The sequence below is a fragment of the Ranitomeya variabilis genome, chromosome 8 (assembly GCF_051348905.1).
Source record: "Ranitomeya variabilis isolate aRanVar5 chromosome 8, aRanVar5.hap1, whole genome shotgun sequence".
NCBI lineage: Eukaryota > Metazoa > Chordata > Amphibia > Anura > Dendrobatidae > Ranitomeya > Ranitomeya variabilis.
This window is the reverse complement of record NC_135239.1, coordinates 68,290,182-68,308,922: the sequence shown is the minus strand read 5'-3', so window position 1 is coordinate 68,308,922 and position 18,741 is coordinate 68,290,182. Positions and strand designations below refer to the sequence as shown.

The following is an 18,741-nucleotide window of genomic DNA, read 5'->3' as shown; positions in this document are numbered from 1 at the left end:
CCAGGTTTACTTAAGTACTGCTGTTTTATCAATTGAATTCAATAAAGTTTAAACATTTTTTTTAGCTCATTATTTGTTTAATTTTGCCCTGTCACCTATTCTCCTTTTTTCGGTTAAACTCTACATAGTCAGCAACAAAGATGACGAGGCTCGTTTTATTATATTGAGAGTTTTGTTGATATAATTCCAGGGTGCTGCTCCAAGAAGAAGCGTCTCAGTCCAGTGGAGTCCTGGCTCATTTGGTTGCGAGGATGAGCGAGTGCGGAAAACATTTGCAATACATTAGAACTTGACACCCAGGGCAACCAGTCCTGTGCCCCTAAATGCTACGCCAGTGTTTTTGTATATTGGCCAAAAGTAGGCCAACTTTTAGTACGTGAAAACTTAGACTAGACAGAAAGATGAACCAATGTATCAAACAGATTGAGCGGCTTTGATAATTTTGATTTATTTTTAGAATTTCTTGTCTAAGGTAACACTGTATAAAAATTAGACAATGTTGGTCCTTAATGTCTTGGCCGCCTGCATCCTCCTTGAGCTAAAGGTTGTTGAATGGAGTCAAGAACATAATCCTTTACAACTATGTCAATGCAGGGGATTAAAATATATGTTTAGGAAAACAAAATCTGACCATGATTAGGATGTATTAATAATTACATTTCGGACCTAAAAATTGAATAACAATAAAATGTAAAGATTACCTTTATGCAAATTGCCTCTTCAGAGAGGAAGAGGACATGAACTCCAGCACCACATATTGGAAGTAACAATCCTAAAAGTCAATAGTGACCCTTTAACGAGCCTTGTCACATGACTTATTTTATCCTATGTCATGTGGCAATACTCGTTAAAGGTTGGATATTGACTTTTAAGATTGCTACTTCCAGTAGGTGGCACTAGAGTTCTAGTCCTCTTCCTCCCTGAACAGGCAATTTGAATATTTAATTTCCCAGAGGAGCATTGCAAGGCGTATAAGCTTCCTTGCACTGGAATGCAAGCCTTAATCTCCACAAGGAGAAATGTTACCCCAAGATTCCTTTCAGGCCTTCTCCATTGGCACCTCTGTGCCTATTCTTTCTCGTAGCTGATTTTGTATTATAACAATAACATTTTATTACCCATTTTATATATCATACTAATTCCAAGACAATATAAAATGGTGCCTTTATTTATTACATGGCTAGTAAGACTTGAAAATTTCGGTATAATAATACAATCTATAAACAAGAAAAGAAGAAAGTCTAGGCACATCAGACTTCTCCGAGCTTTGATTAATATTGTAAATATAGTTGGCTTTACTGGAAGAGAAATACTGGGAACATACTGAATGCTAATAAATAAAGAATAAATATGATGTGTGAAACTACTGTACAACTGAACGATAAGAAGTCACACTGCTTCTCACCCACAGTTCAATGAGTAACATAAAGGTTCACCATTCATGACTGTCTGCTTTACGTCCTGGTGCCATTTACTGAAGAATGACAGATGTCTCATTTCTTTCTATCCAGAACTCTGGTTCTCATACATTGAATTTGCATTGTATAAACTGATTTCTGCTTCAATCACTGCCAATTAGATGTTCCAGGCTATGATAGGGAAAAGGTGGTAAGAGACAATGCTCATAAAAGATAACAAGCATCAGCAACCTCAAACTACTAGGAAATGATTACCAAACTGCAATGTGCTTCTCCCAATTGTCTGACTTAGAAGGTTGTGGACAGTGGACATGAAGACTCTCGATATTGGTGGAATGGCTACTCTGTGAAGCTGTATTGGGGTCCTATTGTGTAAAGTAGAATTATCACCAAAACATCTAAACATAATGATATCTAATAAAAAGTAATATAATCTGTGAATTTATAAGTAATTAAAAATGAAAGAAAAAATGCAATTTATAATGTCTTCTTTCCAAAGTCAATAGAAGGCAACCTCATAGGAAATGTCAGCATGCCCAGGAGCATAACTTCAGACTCTAGGGCAGCATCCACCATGAGATAATTTACAGCAATGCGGCAACCATGGCCAGCTGTGTGGCAGTACCACGGGCAGATGTCCCTTCTGTAACTGTTAACATCAGCCATGACCTGCAAGGCTCTGAACACTGAAGCCCTAAAAAGGTGAAATGTGGCAACCTGCTCCTTTTACCAGTTTAGAGACATTGGTCTTTGGTGTGAGGGGATACCCTTGCTCTTAGTCAACAGAAGGCAAGCCGTGACAATTTTCTAGCAGGTGAGGCAAAGAGACCATAGCATAGGGTGTTGCTACAGACTAAGAAGCAGAATAATGCAAGGAGAAAAAGGAGTAAATTGGGTTAAAAAGATAATATTTTATTTAAGTACACAAAGCATTAATACATAATATAAATAAATACAAAAGTTCAAGAAGTATAGGGTGCATAAGGATGATTAAAAAGGACAGGTATCCCCAGGTGTGCACAAAGCCCTATCTATAAGCCGATCAGAGAACGTAAAGCTGCCAATGTAAAATAGTTCATAGTGGCAGCTGCTACAAACAGTCAGCAGTCCTAAATAGGGTGTTAGAAAACATTGAGCAGTGCTTACCACTTGAAGGATGGGCAGAGACACACACTGGGCTGGAACCGTGGCAAAGAGAGACCCCCAACGCGTGTTTCGCTTCTGGTGTATGTGCTTTCTCAAGGGAGTATGGAGTGGGTTGCCTTTGTTCCAGGCTTTGGGTCTCTCCTCATTATTTAGTGTTGACTAGGGTTGAGCGAAACGGATCGTTCATTTTCATAAGTCGCCGACTTTTGGTAAAGTCGGCGTCTCATGAAACTTGACCCGATCCCTGTGTGGGGTCGGCCATGCGGTACGCGATCTTGGCGCCAAAGTCGCGTTTCGTATGACGCATTTAGCGCCATTTTTTCAGCCAATGAAGGAGCGTGGGCAGGGTGATGACATAGGGGTTAGGGCGTGCACGCCTATCATTATTTTATCGCTTGTGCGCAGTAGCGATTTGGAATGTGTAAAACGAAATTCTCTGTGCTGGGACGGAGGAGAGAGAGAGAGAGAGAGAGAAAAAAAAAAAAAATACCCATTGACATGCATAGGGTTTCGTGTTCCGGCCGATCCTCGACTTTGCGCAGTAATCGGCCGATTTCGCCCGACTCGACTTTTCCAAAAGTCGGGTTTCGCGAAACATGACTCGACCCTAAAAAAGTCAAGGTCGCTCAACCCTAGTGTTGACAGCCCCTCTTTTCAAATATGTGTTCTGGTTCTGTAAGACTAAGCAGCAGGCTGTCATTGCCTTCTATTAAGGGTCTATGTAACTAGTGCCATACAGCTTCTACAGAGGGATGGTTTTAATAGTCACAAAGGGGACATCTGCCTTTGGCTTCTTGCCACAGTGCCATTCCCTCCGAGACATTGCAGGGTTCTTACCTGTGGTAAGATGCTAAATTCAACTTCCACCCTTCGGAGTAAGATGTTATTTTACTGAGCATGCCAAAAACTTCCAAGAAAGCAGCTGAGCAACGGCTACAGAGTGCCCACTAACAATCAGCAGAATTTTAAATGGAGCTAAGGGCTATAATAAGGCAAATTTCATACTATGTTTCAAACCCATTTACTGCCTCTGTTGGGGGATTCCATCTAAACCCCAGAAAAATGGGATTCAAACAGACCCCCCAACAGAGGCATTGAGTGTGATGGAGAAGACTGAATCCAAAATCTTCAACTTTGGATTCTGCTTGACATTTTTTTCAAGAGTGCCGGTCATTTATGCCAGACAGAATAGTGCAGTAAACTATAGACTTTGGACTCAGTTGCCTCATTATACTCAATGGTTTAGTTGGGATTCTGTCTGAATAATGTATTTTTGGGCTTCAGACAGAAGACCCTGATTAAAGGAAAAAGGAACCTGAAGAAGGAATCAATATCACCATTACACACTGAACTGGAAACACCTGGGTAAATCTGACATTATTATTATTCCATGGCGCTTTACATGTGAGGAGGGGTATATATAATAAAAACAAGTACAGTAATCTTAAACAATACAAGTCATGACTGGTACAGGAGGAGAGAGGACCCTGCCCGCGAGAGCATTATACTGCCTCTGTACCAATCCCTGGTTAGACAGCATATGGAGTACTGTGAACAGTTTTGGGCACCGGTGCTCAGGAAGGATATAATGGAACTAGAGCGAGTACAAAGGAGGGCAGCAAAATTAATAAAGGGGATGGGGAACTACAATATCCAGAGATATAAGCAAAATTAGGGTTATTTAGTCTAGAAAAAAGATGACTGAGGGGCGATTTAATAACCATGTATAAGTATATAAGGGGACAATACAAATATCTCTCCAAGGATCTGTTTATACCAAGGAAGGTGACAGTCACAAGGGGGCATTCTCTGTGTCTGGAGGAGAGAAGGTTTTTCCACCAACATAGAAGTGGATTCTTTACTGTTAGGGCAGTGAGAATCTGGAATTCCTTGCCTGAGGAGGTGGTGATAGCGAACTCAGTCAAGGGATTCAAGAGAAGCCTTGGTGTCTTCCTGGAGCGTAACAATATTATATCTTACAGTTATTAGGTTCTTTAGAAGGATGTAGATCTGGGGATTTATTCTGATGGAATATAGGCTGAACTGGATGGACAAATGTCTTTTTTCGGCCTTACTAACTATGTTACTATGTTAGTGTGTTAACCTGAGGTGAAACTAGCCTAAAAGTGAAAACCTCATGATCAGTACAATGACAGTATTTCAATGTATTGCAAAAGTTACTCAAATTTAGGTATTGATTATGTATTAACTTGTTCTCTAGTTAAACTACAAAACAAATTCCAAAAGTGAACATATACAGTGACATGTGAAAGCTTTGGTGGCACCGCTGGTCAAAATTACTGTTGAAGATGAAATGATCTGTAAAAGGCTTAAATTTAAAGATGACACATTTCCTTTTTATTTTAGGAAAAAAAGTTAAAGGAACTGTGAGGGTCATTGTAAAACCTTCAGCGTACGTCTTTTAAGGTAGTCTATTGTGGATTTTGATGTGTCTTTGCGAACATTATCCATTTGTAGAAGCCATCCTCATTTCAACTTCAGCTTTTTTACAGATGGTGTTATGTTTGTATCAAGAATTTGTTGAAATTTCAAATACTCCATTCTTCTCTCTACTCGTGAAATGTTCCCCATGCCATTGGCTGCAACTCAACTCCCAAAGCGTGATTGATACACCCCCATCCTTAATGGTTGGCGAGATATTCTTTTCCTAACATTCTGTGCCCTTCTTTTGCCACACATACCTTTGATCATTGTGACCAAAGAGTTCTATTTTAACCTCATCTGTCTGACTTGTTTCCAAAATGCATCAGGCTTGAGTGAGTTGCAGTAAAGATACGCTGGGAATGAGCTGGTACCTCATATAAGGCAATAGGCTTCAGATGAAAGGATTAATAAGTAAGTAATATATTGGTGGTAGTTGATTACCTGTAGCATCAATGGGGCATGTGTCATCAGGCCTTATGGGGTGGTGTCTATGCAGTGACACCTGTTTTCACTGTGAGGGTCATAATAATATATCATTCCAACAGTGAAGATAGAATCTCACCCACCTCTGTACTGTGCAGCCAAGGCTCACCACAATCGGGCAGTGTTTAAATTAATATGCCTTGGAGATCGCATTCACACAGCTCAAGAGTTGAGGACAGGTATCCAGGTCGAGTTAGATCAATGGCTGTCTCCACTGAACCTGGAGCCAGGGAAGGCCGTGTTCCTTAATGGTGCAAACCTGGTGGCGGTCCAAGCTGTGGCAACCTCACACACGTGCGTTACACGGCTCACGTCCTCAACCTGGTGATACAGCAATTTCTCCACCAGTATCCCAGCCTGGAGGCGCTGATGCAAAAGAATGGTCGCTGTGTGCTCACCTCCGACGATCGCACCCCACAGGTCATCGACTTGCATCTCTACAGAGGTCTTTCGCCCTATCGATTAACCATTTGATTAGCGATGTTCCGACATGGTGGAATGCCACTTTTCACATGTTGCAGCTGCTGTGGCAGCAGCAAAGAGCTCTGATGCAGTATGTCCTTTTGCATAGCCTGGGCCAACGCAGTCCGGACATGGTGCAAAACAAGTTTGCGCAGTTGGCACAGATGAAGGACCTCTGCACCCTTCTGCACAGTTTTGAAATGGCTGCCAAGATGGTTAGTGCTGATGATGCCATCATCACCATCACTATTACGGTCATCTGCATGCTGGAGCACACTTTAAATAGTCTGTGTAAGGAGGTGATGGTCCCAGGGGAAGAGTTGGGATCAGAAAAGGATGTAAAAGGGAAAACAATACCTCAAATTTCTGGACTGTCGTCGCACAGGTACGTGCCATAGGAGAGTGGCTTACAGCTATCAAGGGGGGCTCAATATACCAGACAAAGTGTTAATGAAGATACAGGAGCAATGGAACAAATTGAGGAGGACAAGGTGATAGACGTTCAACAGTAAGGAGATGAAAAGAATAATGATATGCTCTCTATTTTCTGTGGTTGGTGGGAGGGGACAGAGGAAGCAACCTTGAATGTGACCCCACCACCAACACAGCATCTTCAACACCATGTCCATATTTTTAGGGTTAGAAATAATACTGACTACTGGGTTGCCACTCTGTTAGATGCACGGTACAAGAGTAAATATAGCCAGATGCTCCCCCCCTCCCGGAAAGGAATGCGCGCATGCTGGAGTATCGAAATACGCTTGTAGACAATCTTAAGAGTGGATTTCCAAAAGACAGCAGTGAGGCATAGTGTGCATTCCAGTTGTAGATGTACAACCCCGGGAACATCAAGACGTCATCGTCAAAACATTAGCAGCAGCAGCAGTGTAAGTGACATAAGCAATTTCTGTGAGTCGCTTAACACATTTTTTAGACCAGCCCGTGCACCAGCAGAACAGAGTGGAAGTCTGTCACGTTGTGAATGAATGGAGGGGACGGTGCAGGAGTATCTGAAGCTCAATATCAATGCTATTGGGGGGGGTTTGGACCCTTTTACATTTTGGTCTTCAAAAATGGAAGAGTGGCCTGAGCTCGCCTGTTACACTTTGGATGTTTTGTCATGCCCGGCAGCCAGGGTTCTCTCAGATCGTGTCTTCAGCACTGCTGCTGGTGTCTTGATGAATAAGTGCATCCAGCTGTCCCTTTAAAGTGTACACCGCCTAACTTTCATTAAACTGAACAAGTAATGGATATCCCAAGACTGTTACACCCCAGTCGTAGATTGGGCAGATTAGGCAATGGTGTTGTTTTTAGTGTTATGACACTACATTGATCTTGCGTTATTGCAATCTGTGGTTTGCTCATCTCTATTTTTGATAATCAGCCAATAAAACGTCTACAGCTGAGGGCTGCAGACTGCAGCTGTTGGTTTTATCTGGGCTTGTTGTCAAAAATAGAGGAGACCCCATGCCATTTTTTTAAATTTATCGCACTGGCTTCGCCTGGTGAATACTCCCATCATTGTACACCTCGAGAGCAGGCATAGGACGATGAAAGCAATACTCTCATCAGCCAACACCTGTGACCGGTGGTAACCTTCTTACAGCCAGTCACAGCAAGTGATGCCTCACACGCTGTCATCTATATGACAGCATGGGAACTGCAGTGCTCTGACTGGTGGTAACAAACTTACCACTGATCAAAACTGGTGTTTCTCATGTTGTCACACAGATGATAGCGTGGGAAACACCCAATGTTTGGGCTGCCAAATCAGAACATTCCTGGAAAAGTCCACTTTTGGGGTCCAAGCACGAAATCAAAGTGTTCAGTATGGTGTTCGATATGGACCCCGTTTGGGTTCACCCATCACTAATCAGGGGCTCTCCAAACATGACATGATGCCCGCAGACCATTCCATCAAAATGTGCATTCCAAAATGTCACACTTCCTTTTAGAGCCTTGCCGTGCATCAAAACAGTAGTTTTCCACCATGTATGCGGTATTAGTGTATTCAGGAGAAATTACGCAACAAATTGTATTTTGCTATTTCTCCTGTTACCCTACTAAAAATGCAAAATTTTGGTCTAAAACAACTTTTTTGTGGGAAAAATATGATTTTTTATTTTCTCGGCTCAACGTTAAAAAATTCTGTGAAGCATTAGGGGTTCAAGGTGCTTATGTTATATCTAAATAAATTCCTTGAGGAGTTTAGTATCCAAAATGGGTGACTTATGGGGGTTTCTACTGTTTAGGAACATCAAGCGCGCTGCAAACATGACATGGCTTCTGCTATTTATTCCAGACAATTTTGCGCACCAAAATTTAAATGCTGCTCCTTCCCTTCCAAGCCATGTCGTGTGCCCAAACAGTAATTTTCAACCACATATGGTGTAACGGAGTACTCAGGACAAATTGCACAGCAAATTGTATAGTGCAATTTCTCCTGTTAACCTTATGAAAATGCAAAATTTGAAGCTAAAACAACATTTTTGTGGGGAAAAGTCACTTCAAAAGTGGTCTCTAAAAAAGATTTTGTAAATTTGGTTGGAAAAATGAGAAATTGCTGATCAACTTTTAACACTTCTAACTTCCTTACAAAAAAGTTATGTTTCAAAAATTTTGCTGATGTAAAGCAGACAGACATGTGTTAAATGTTATTTTATTTATGAACTATTTTGTGTGACATAACTGGTTTAAAAGGAATCTGTCACCTACCTTTTCGTATGTAAGCTTCGGCTACTGCCATCAGGGGCTTATTTACAGCATTCTGTAATGCTGTAGATCAGCCTCCGATGCATCCTGAAGATAAGAAAAAGAAGTTAGATTATACTCACCTGGGGGGGCGGTCCGGTCCAATGGGCATCGCGGTCCAGGTCCGGCGCCTCCCATCTTCATGCAATGATGTCCTCTTCCTTGCTTAACGGCGCAGCTCCTGCGCAGGCGTACTTTATCTGCCCTGTCGAGGGCAGAGCAAAGTACTGCAGTGCGCAGGCGACGGGAACGGTCTGAGAAGCCCAACCCCTGCGCTCTTAGAACTTTATGCTGCCCTCAACAGGGCAGATAAAGTACACCTGCGCAGGAGCTGGGAAAGGAAGCAAGGAAGAGGACATCATCGCATGAAGATGGGAGATGCCGGACCGTGACGCCCATAGGACCGGACCGCACCAAACCCCCCCAGGTGAGTATAATTTAACTTGCTTTTCTTATCTTTCAGGTTACATCTGGGGCTTATCTACAGCATTACAGAATGCTGTAAATAAGCCCCTGATGGCGGTGGCCGAAGCTTATATACAAAAAAGTAGGTGACAGACTCCCTTTAAGGGCATAAAAATTCAAAGTTTGAAAATTGTGAAATTTTCAAAATGTATGTTAGATTTACAAAATTTTCACAAATAAACACAAAAAATATGATCCTAAATGTACCACTAACATTAAGTATAATATGTTATGAAAAAAACAGTCTCAGAATCGCTGGGATCCATTGAAGCGTTCTGGTCACTGGTTAGAATTGAAAAAATTGGCCTGGTCATAAAGGTGAAAACATGCTGGGAAGTAAATGGGTTAAAATTACTCTATCCTCCAGGACCTGAATCAGGAGGATTAACTGACAAATGCACATCATCATTATTAAAGTAAAAGAGTAGAGTTTAGCTTCCTCCCATAGTAAATACCGCAGAATCAGGTGGTGGAGTACTCCGAACATAATGAGCAATACAAAAGAAAAAAATGGAGTAGCCATAAATCACCAATGAAATAAGAAAAACAATTTTTGAAACAATTCATTTAAAAATAGTTACCACAAATTACAAATATGTCAGATAAGGAGGAGTAAGGATGGAGAGCAGCAAATAGATCCAGCATTTCAAACAGCACTTAATGTGCAGAACACCTATACAACCAGTCTCAACCACCATGTATAATGAAGAGCAAAATAGCCATAGACATAGCATGAGACAGAGAAAATAGGTTATAAATTATGCTGCTTACCCAAGGTAGGGGAGGATCAGTTTAGCCTGCCACCACTGCTCCGACGCGCGTTTCAAGTATAGCTTTCTCAAGGGGAGGTGTATAGGCTCTGCACATTGAGTGCTGTTTGATATGCTGGATCTGTTTGCTGCTCTCCACCTTTATCCCTCCTTAATTAATATATTTGAAATTTGTTGTAACTTATTTAAGGCAGTTGTTTGACTAAATAAATATATTTTTTAATTATTTAATTGGTGGTTCATGGCTATTCCATTTTCTCCTTTGTTTTTCTGATTACATAACAGGGAAAATGAAAAAAAAAACCTTTGCAAAATGAACTTTCATGGTAGTCACTCTCCACTTACGAGTACCGTATTAGGAGGAGGAATCAGAATCACCTGAGTAATCCCCTATTGTGGTTCTGGATTCATCCTTTCTGTCACAATCCACCTTACTGGCATTGCTGTTTCCACTGGTTGCTCTGCAATGGTCGGTGCTGCTTGCTGCTTTCTCACTCTCTCTCGTCACTTTCCAGTATTGTGATTTGCAGAAAATGCACTCGATACAAATTGTTTCTTTTGAGAAAATTTGCAATTTCAAATTTCAAACTTTCTGCTCATCTCCACCTCCACACTGAGCGTCCTTATGAACTATAATCTCCATACAGTCTGCCCTTATGAACTATAACTGTCACATCTCTCTTAGATTTCTCAAAAATGTATGATCTTAGTGTGAACATACTTTTAGAAAGGGATCATATTGTACCCTACCTGTCCAATGGTAAGTTACTATCTCACAATAGGATATGTCAATACATCTACAGCACTGCAGTTCATAATGATGAAGCTACATTTTCCTTTTTGATCCAAACTGAAAAAAAAAACTACATTTTTTTCTTTATTTATATTTAATTTGATAATTTAACAGTAGAAGTGAAAGGAAGGGTTGTAGAACAGGTATAAGGGAAGGGACAGTAGTGTGGATGAGGACAGGCTGTAGGTGCAGGAGCTGTGATGTGTCCAAGAAAGACAATGGGCTGCAGAGGCTTTAGTGACTGAAGGCTGCAGAGGCTGAGATGAGGCTATGGTGAGACTGTGAAGGCTCAAAGGAAGGTCAGGAAAAAGCCTTATGCTGTAGAGGCTGTAGTTTGAATTTGGACATGTCAAAGGCTGTAGGGTGGCCCAGGAAAAGCTGTTGGCTGTAAGGGCTGTAGCATGGCTTAGGAAAGGATAAAGGCTGCAGAGGCTGTAGTATGGCCCAGGCAAGGCAGAGGCTGTAACGAAGCTCAGGAGAAATCAGAGGCCGTGGTGCAATCTAGGAATGGCACAAAGGTTACAGAGGCTATGTTGAGGCTGTGGTGAGACTGCTTCAAACTTGTACTAAACCCACTGAAAATGCCCCGGAACACATTTGTGTTACTGGCACTTTTGATTGTCAAAACAGATGTGTCATAAAGGTCCTGAACAGACATTGGGACATTTTAAGGGCTGATCCCAATTTGAAATATATGGTGGGACCCACATCTATGATCACATATAGAAAGGGGCGGTCAATTAGATACGATGTGGTGCATAGTTTCTTTAGGAGGAACACTCCAGAGGGCACCTGGCTGAATCGAAAAATATGCAGATTTTTTAAGTGTGGCAACTGTGTAAATTGCAAATGGATGTATCCGTGTAAATCCATTTGTAGGTCTTCATCTGGAAAAATATTTCATCAACGTGATTTTTCTAATTGTAAAAGCACAGGAGTGATATATTTGGCCACGTGTACATGCCCAATCCATTATTTGGTCAATACCAGCAGAGAGGTTAGAAGGCGGGTGGGCACATTGGAGAGACACAAACGGGACAACCCCCGTTGCGAGATCTCCTTTTGCATCTTAGAGGTGGTGAAACCTAACCCAAGGGGAGGTAATTATCATAGACATTTACTTCAGAAGTAGAGTGAACGGATCTTTCGTATGGGATCATTGACCCCCTCAGGTTTAAATGAACAAATCTCATGCCTGTTTCTCTGAACAACCAATGTCATAAGGCCCGCTAATTTGAATATATTTAGCCATGGCTCTTTAAGTATTCTGTTTTGGGATATTCACTTATTATGGTGACCATTTTCTTTTTATTATTATTTTGGCTGGGATGATTAATTTGAATTTAATTTATAGACACTGGCTCCTAAAATATCTTGACATAGTGTGCTCTATCCTTGCTCTTTCTTATCATTCCAGTTTATTGGTTAAAGTAACTATGGTTACATGGTGTGTGTGTGTATCAAATTATCATGTTCTAATATGCGTTTAGTCAGCCATTTGCAATGGGCCATTTGCGCTAGTATCATATATACGGTGAATGGCCTGAATTATAAATATGGAGGAAGCGCATGCGCAATGATGTAGCCTTGCATTCCTTCATGTGGAGCACTTATAGGTCTAGCGCATGAATGTGGGTGTAGCGCATGCGCCGTATGGAGGTCCTTGTGATCCAGGTTACAGTTTCAGAGCATGCGTGTTAATAGAGGTATCACTTCCTGTCAGGTGATCCTGGGTATTTTCCAGGTCATGGACAATAAACCTGACGATGTATATGCCTCGGTGTGCGTTCCATGTTGTAACACATGCACACGAGGTCATTATGGAAGCCGGATCTTCCTCCCCCTCTGTATGAGATATTGACCTTTGAAATTCTACCTGTGAGTAGTTCGGGCGCCATTTTCTAGGAGTCTTGCTGCATTACATTGTATAAAGCTCCTATCCTTTTCTGTGGGACATTGATTAATATGTATGTAGCCTATATTTTTTAATTAGGGGGAAGGTTTCCCCTGATGAGGTTGCACTATATGTAGGGCACACGGAGCCTGTTTGAACACCATGCAATATCATTTTATCCAGCCTCCTGATGAGCCGTGTGGTGAAACGCATAGAGGTCACATGTCATCAAAATGATAAGTACCCTTCAAGAATACCTAAATGACTGCATCATTTGAAACTATGGATTATCAATATGTCTGATGGTATCATTGATTTTTAAGCACCCTTTAAATATAATTACTGAATCCCAAGGTTCATGGATTTAGGGTCTCCCAGGGTCAGCCACCGTTAAGCGGGGATGCCATTTCCGCTGACAAGTAGGGTGCCAACCTCTGCTGTATAGGCAGGGTACAGCGCAGGTGCAGATCAGAGGAGTATACTTTATACTTATCATAACAATTTCTTGAGTATATTATAGATCCATTAGGCATTGTGTTTCACCGCTTTCCTGACTATATATATATTGTTGTTTTCCTACCTGTCCTATTGGGTACTGTCCTCATATGTTGTGAAAGTGTATCAGCTGGCACTTATCTATATGGCACAACAGGACTATAGGGTCAGCCATCATGGTGCGGGGGCGCCATTCTCGTATGGGTTGGATCTAGGGTGCCAACCTCCGCAGGCTAGGCAGACATTTAAGTCAGGGAAAGATTGTTTCAGGGTGAACACAGTGTGCACTTTTAGTGTGGTGTTTGCAGTATTTGTTTGTCCTTTGTTTTAGGAATACTAATAAAGGTTATATTTTATCTATTTTTAATAAGGGCTTTTTCATGTTGGTCTACTTTTTTTTTGTGACAACAGCGAGGAAATGCACAGGTGGGAGAGGTGAAGACAAGTGGAAGGTAAATGGTGATGAATTATGACTATATTCATGTTTACTCTGGCCTGTATGTTGCAGAACTTAAGATGGACAATCAGTCCTCATCAGTTATCCTATTAGAGAAGACTAATTACATTTTAGTCCACAGGTCTTAGGACTAATTTTTTTGTAAATTATTTTAATTCAAGATTTTTTATTTATTTTTTTATACTTTTTTTATATTTTTATTTTTCTTGTAATCAACAGTGAAAAAAGAGATGTGGATTTTCATAACCATATCCGAGTTATTTTTATCCTTCAGGCTATGCAGCAGAGATAGCACTCATGAGATGTTGACAGAGAAGCCTGTTTAAAGCTGTGTCCAGAGAGGTTATGACCAGTAGACTATGCTTTTCCAAATAAATCACTGTTTTGTTGTTTTTTTTTAGCCAGGTCTTCAATGGCCAGTATTCTACATATTTTGGGATGGCAATCAGTCTTCATCAGATGTCTGCGTCTGAAGATGTTTAGGATCATGGCTGTCTATGATTTTAAATGAATTATGGTTAAATGTTTAATATTTTTCTATTTTTTTAATTTTTTTAAATTTTTTAATTTTTAATTTTTTTATTTTTCTTGTAATCAACAGTGAAAAAAGAGATGTGGATTTTCATAACTATATCCAAGTTATTTTTATCCTTCAGGCTATGCAGCAGAGATAGCACTCATGAGATGTTGACAGAGAAGCCTGTTTAAAGCTGTGTCCAGAGAGGTTATGACCAGTAGACTATGCTTTTCCAAATAAATCACTGTTTTTTTTTTTTTTTTTAGCAAGGTCTTCAATGGCCAGTATTCTACATATTTTGGGATGGTAATCTAATCAGTCTTCATCAGATGTTTGAGTATGAAGATTTTTAGGATCATGGTTGTCCATGATTTTAAATGAATTGTTGTTAAATTTTTAATATTTTTCTATTTTTTTAATTTTTTTTTAAATATTTTTAATTTTTCGTTGTAGTTAACAGTAGGGAAAAGGGATGTGGATTTTTACCCCTATAAACAAGTAATTTTTTTTTCCTGCAGACACTATAGCGCAGAGATGGTTAATCTGTACTCACGAGATGTTAACAGAGAAGCTGGTTTAAAGTGGTGTCCAGAGGGGTTATGACCAGCAGGATCATGGTTGGTCTTGATTTTTAAATTAAGTATTCTTAAATGTTTAATGTTTTAAGGTTGCTTTTTTAACAGTTAACAGTGGGAAAAACGGATGTGGATTTTCATAACTATATAAAAGACATTTTTGTCCTGCAGGCTATAGGGCAGAGATGGTTATTCCGTACTCATCAGATGTTAACATAGAAGCCTGTTTAAAGCTGTGTCCAGAGGGGTTATGACCAGGAGACTATGAAAATAAATCAATTTTTGTTGTTTTTCTTTAGCTAGGTCTTCATTAGCCAGCATACTACATAATTTGAGATGGTAATCAGTCTTCATCAGATGTCCACACACTGGAGGAGCTTGTTGACACTTGTGTCTGAAAGTGTTCAGGATCATGGTGGGCCATGCCTTTTAAAATATTATTTTTTAAATGTTTAATGTTTTTTTTATATATATATTTTTGTAAATATTTTTTTATATTTTTTTTATATTTTTTTGTATGAATAGTGGGAAAAGGGTATTGGATAATCCTAACTAAACAAGGTTAGGAGTGGGAGGGATCAAGTATAGGTTGGAAAGGTGTTGAACAAAGAGGTAGGTGGATAAAGGATAAAGTAGGGGTTGAAAACGGAGTGGATAAGGTGAGAGAGGGAGTTGGAAAGGGAGTGGATAAGGAAAACTATATACATATCTATTTTCTGGTTTGTACAGTAAGTTATATGATGCTTTCTGGGATGCTCTCCCTGAATTTGATGGTGATTTCTTTTTTTGAGATGGTTAATTGTAATGTCTGAAAAGAACATAAATACACAAGATTAGTTTTGAGTTTTTAAGCCATAAGGTTTATCAAAGAAGGAACACTTAAAGGGGTTGTCTCAAGTTTTTAAATGGCTAAAATTAGAAAGTTCTTATAAAAACAGATGCAGTTGCAATTTACCTACTATTAAAAATCCTCTCCATTCTCAAGAATGGAGGGATTTTACTTGAACGCTCTATAGTTTGTTGCCTATTTTATCCGACACTCTGCAGCCTTAGAGTGACCGGCTACATAGGTAAGAAGTAGTGATGAGTGAACATGCTCGCCACTAGTCGTTACTCGCCCGAGTATCACTATGCTCAGTGTACTCGGCGAGCATCGAGCATTTCCAGGATTATTTGGCGGTAACTGGTGTCTCCACCCAGTATTTTTGGCAGACTTTAGAGACCCAATCACGCTGCAGGGATTGTCTGCCAGGCCATGAAATGTCGCAGTCATCTTTGTTGTGGTCGTGCAGTGATTGGCTTGGCCGCACAGCATCATCCCGAGTATAAGAGACCTGGCGCCGCCCTGCTCGCCGCATTCTTCTCCGGATTCAGCGAGAGTAGGGAGAGCTGGTGCCGAGATAGGGTCAGAATTGTGGTTTTTAGAGTTAGTGTAGGTCTGCAACTCTTACATCCACAACTCCTGAGAAACCAACAGTCCTTTTTAGGGCTAATTTGTGGGTCCCGATATTGCAGCACTAGGTAAGCAGGGCACAGCATATCCACATCAATGCAAGGCCTGCAGGCACTGTATGTGCGTCCATTGCTCCCACTGCATCCCTCCCAAAGCTCCATAACTGTCTGCTGCTGCAGCTTCTTTACTATATACCTATTCCTTTTTTTTTCCCAAAAATTCACCCCAACAACAAAAAAATATACAGTGTTTTCTGTCAAACTGAGGCCTGTTAAAAAATCATAGTTTGTCAGGCATATGTAGCATAGTTGTGCGTGTGTTTTAAATTCACCAAAAAAAAAGGCCTCATATATTTGCGTGCTCCAAGTTTTGGCATTTTAGGCCGTTTTGCCACTGTTTTGCTGTCTATTACTCTAATTATATACAGCACTATTTGGCATTTAAAAAAAAACAGGCCACATATTTGCGAGTGTGGTATTTCCGTGACATCCCTCATATATCTGCGTGCTCCAAGTTTGGGCATTGTAGGTCGGTGGACCACTTTTTTTGCTGTCTGTTACTCTAATTATATACAGCACTATTTAGCATAAAAAATATAAAAAGGCCACATATTTGTTAGTGTGGTATTTCCGTGACAGCCCTCATATATCTGCGTGCTCCAAGTTTGGGCATTTTAGGCCGGAGGACCCCTTTTTTTTTGCTGTCTGTTACTCTAATTGTATGCAGCACTATTTAGCATAAAAAATATAAAAAGGACACATTTTCCAGTGTGGTATTTCTGTGATAGCTCTCATATATCTGTGTACTCCAAGTTTGGTCATTGTAGGCCGGTGTACCACCTTTTTTTCTGTCTGTTACACTAATTATACACTGCACTATTTAGCATAAAAAAATATAAAAGGGCCACATATTTGCCAGATTGGTATTTCCGTGACAGCCCTCATATATCTGCGTGATCCAAGTTTGGGCATTGTAGGCCGGTGGACCACTTTTTTTGCTGTCTGTTACTCTAACTATATACAGCACTATTTAGCATAAAAAATATAAATTGGGCACGTATTTGCCAGTGTGGTTTTTTTTGGTGACAGCCCTCATATATCTGTGTGCTCCAAGTTTGGGCATTGTAGGCTGGTGTACCTCTTTTTTTGCTGTCTGTTACTCTAATTATATACAGCACTATTTAGCTTCAAAAAATATAAAAAGGCCACATATTTGCCAGTGTGGTATTTCCGTGACAGCCCTCATATATCTGCGTGCTCTAAGTTTGGACATTGTAGGCAGGTGGACCACTTTTTTGCTGTCTGCTACTCTACTTATGCTGTCTGCTACTCTACTTATATACAGCACTATTTTGCATTAATTAACTTCACAAAAAAGCCCCCAAAAATTGAAAACAGTCTGTTATGTCAGGCTGAGGCCTGCCTGGTGTTTGGGTTTGAAAAATCGTAGATTTGCAGGCATACTGATCAGATTTTATTTTGCTACTAATAAATATATTTGTGTTGAGCATTTGAAATAGTGCAGTAGTCCATTTAAAATGGGCAAGGCAAGGGACAAGGGACAGGGAAGTGGACGTGATGATGATGGTGCATGCAGAGGATGAGGCCGTGGCCAAGGTGAAAGTGGGCAACAACAAAGACCCACATCTTCTTGCTCGACCTTCCTGTCCCAGTTTCTAGGGGACCACAGCTCACCACTATTGAAGCCAGAGCAGTGTGAAATGGTTGTTGGTTGGATAGCAGATAACGCTTACAGTCACATAGTCACCACACCACCACCATCGCTTCCACACGGTCAAGTCTGAGTAGCCGTGAGTGTGGTCCGGATATTCCTCACCCTGACCCCCCTTCCTCCCACCATGCCGAGTGCCCTGAGACAACTGGTTCCACACTTTGATACTCTGAAGACCTGTTCAGTTTTCCATTTCAAGATTCAGAACTCTCGGCCGGTGAACTTGGAGTAGGGACAGATGAGATCGCATGTACAGATGCCCAAAGCTTTGACCAGCCCCAGTCATGTGAAGGCGATGGTGGGAAAGTGTCAGAAGAGGTGGAAGATGATGAGACACAATTGCCAGAAAGTCAGAAGGAGGAGCAGGGTGCGTATGTGGAAGACGAGGTGGTGGATGACTATGTGACTGACCCAACCTGGCAGGAGGGCATGCAGAGCGAGGGCAGCAGCACACATGGGGAAAGAGGCATATCACCCCAACAGACAGGAAGCAGTGTGGTGGCCACAGACAGAAGGCGTGTATCCGTTCCCCGTAACACCAACATGAGGGCAGTTGCCATTCCAACTGTTAGATCTTCCTGAGTCTGGTTAATTTTTAAAGACTCTGCTGATAACCCCAAACTGGCCATTTGCTGTGCCTGCCATGCCCGCATCAGCAGGGGTAGCAAAACAACCAGCCTGACCACCACCAGCATGATCAGGCACATGCAGGCAAAGCACCTGACTTTGTGGGCCGAACCCCAGGCTCCAGGACCACTGCCTGCAGGTCACACCACTGCTTCTTCCACTGTTTTGCGTTGAAGCCAATCCCCAGTACACCGTGCATGTGAAGATGCCCCTAGCCCTGCACCTGTTGTGGCCCACAGTCAAGCAGCACCATCATCAA

General features: G+C 41.1%; 1 long non-coding RNA gene across 2 annotated transcripts in view; it reads right to left on the bottom strand.

Moving 5' to 3' along the window:
* Positions 1-10,852: 10,852 nt before the first annotated feature.
* The window catches only part of LOC143788477 (uncharacterized), a 30,707-nt gene continuing 22,818 nt past the window's right edge, over positions 10,853-18,741 (bottom strand). For both annotated transcript variants that reach the window (XR_013218641.1, XR_013218642.1), the window contains one exon: positions 10,853-15,479. This is a non-coding gene — a long non-coding RNA (uncharacterized LOC143788477). The remainder of the gene's footprint in view (positions 15,480-18,741) is intronic.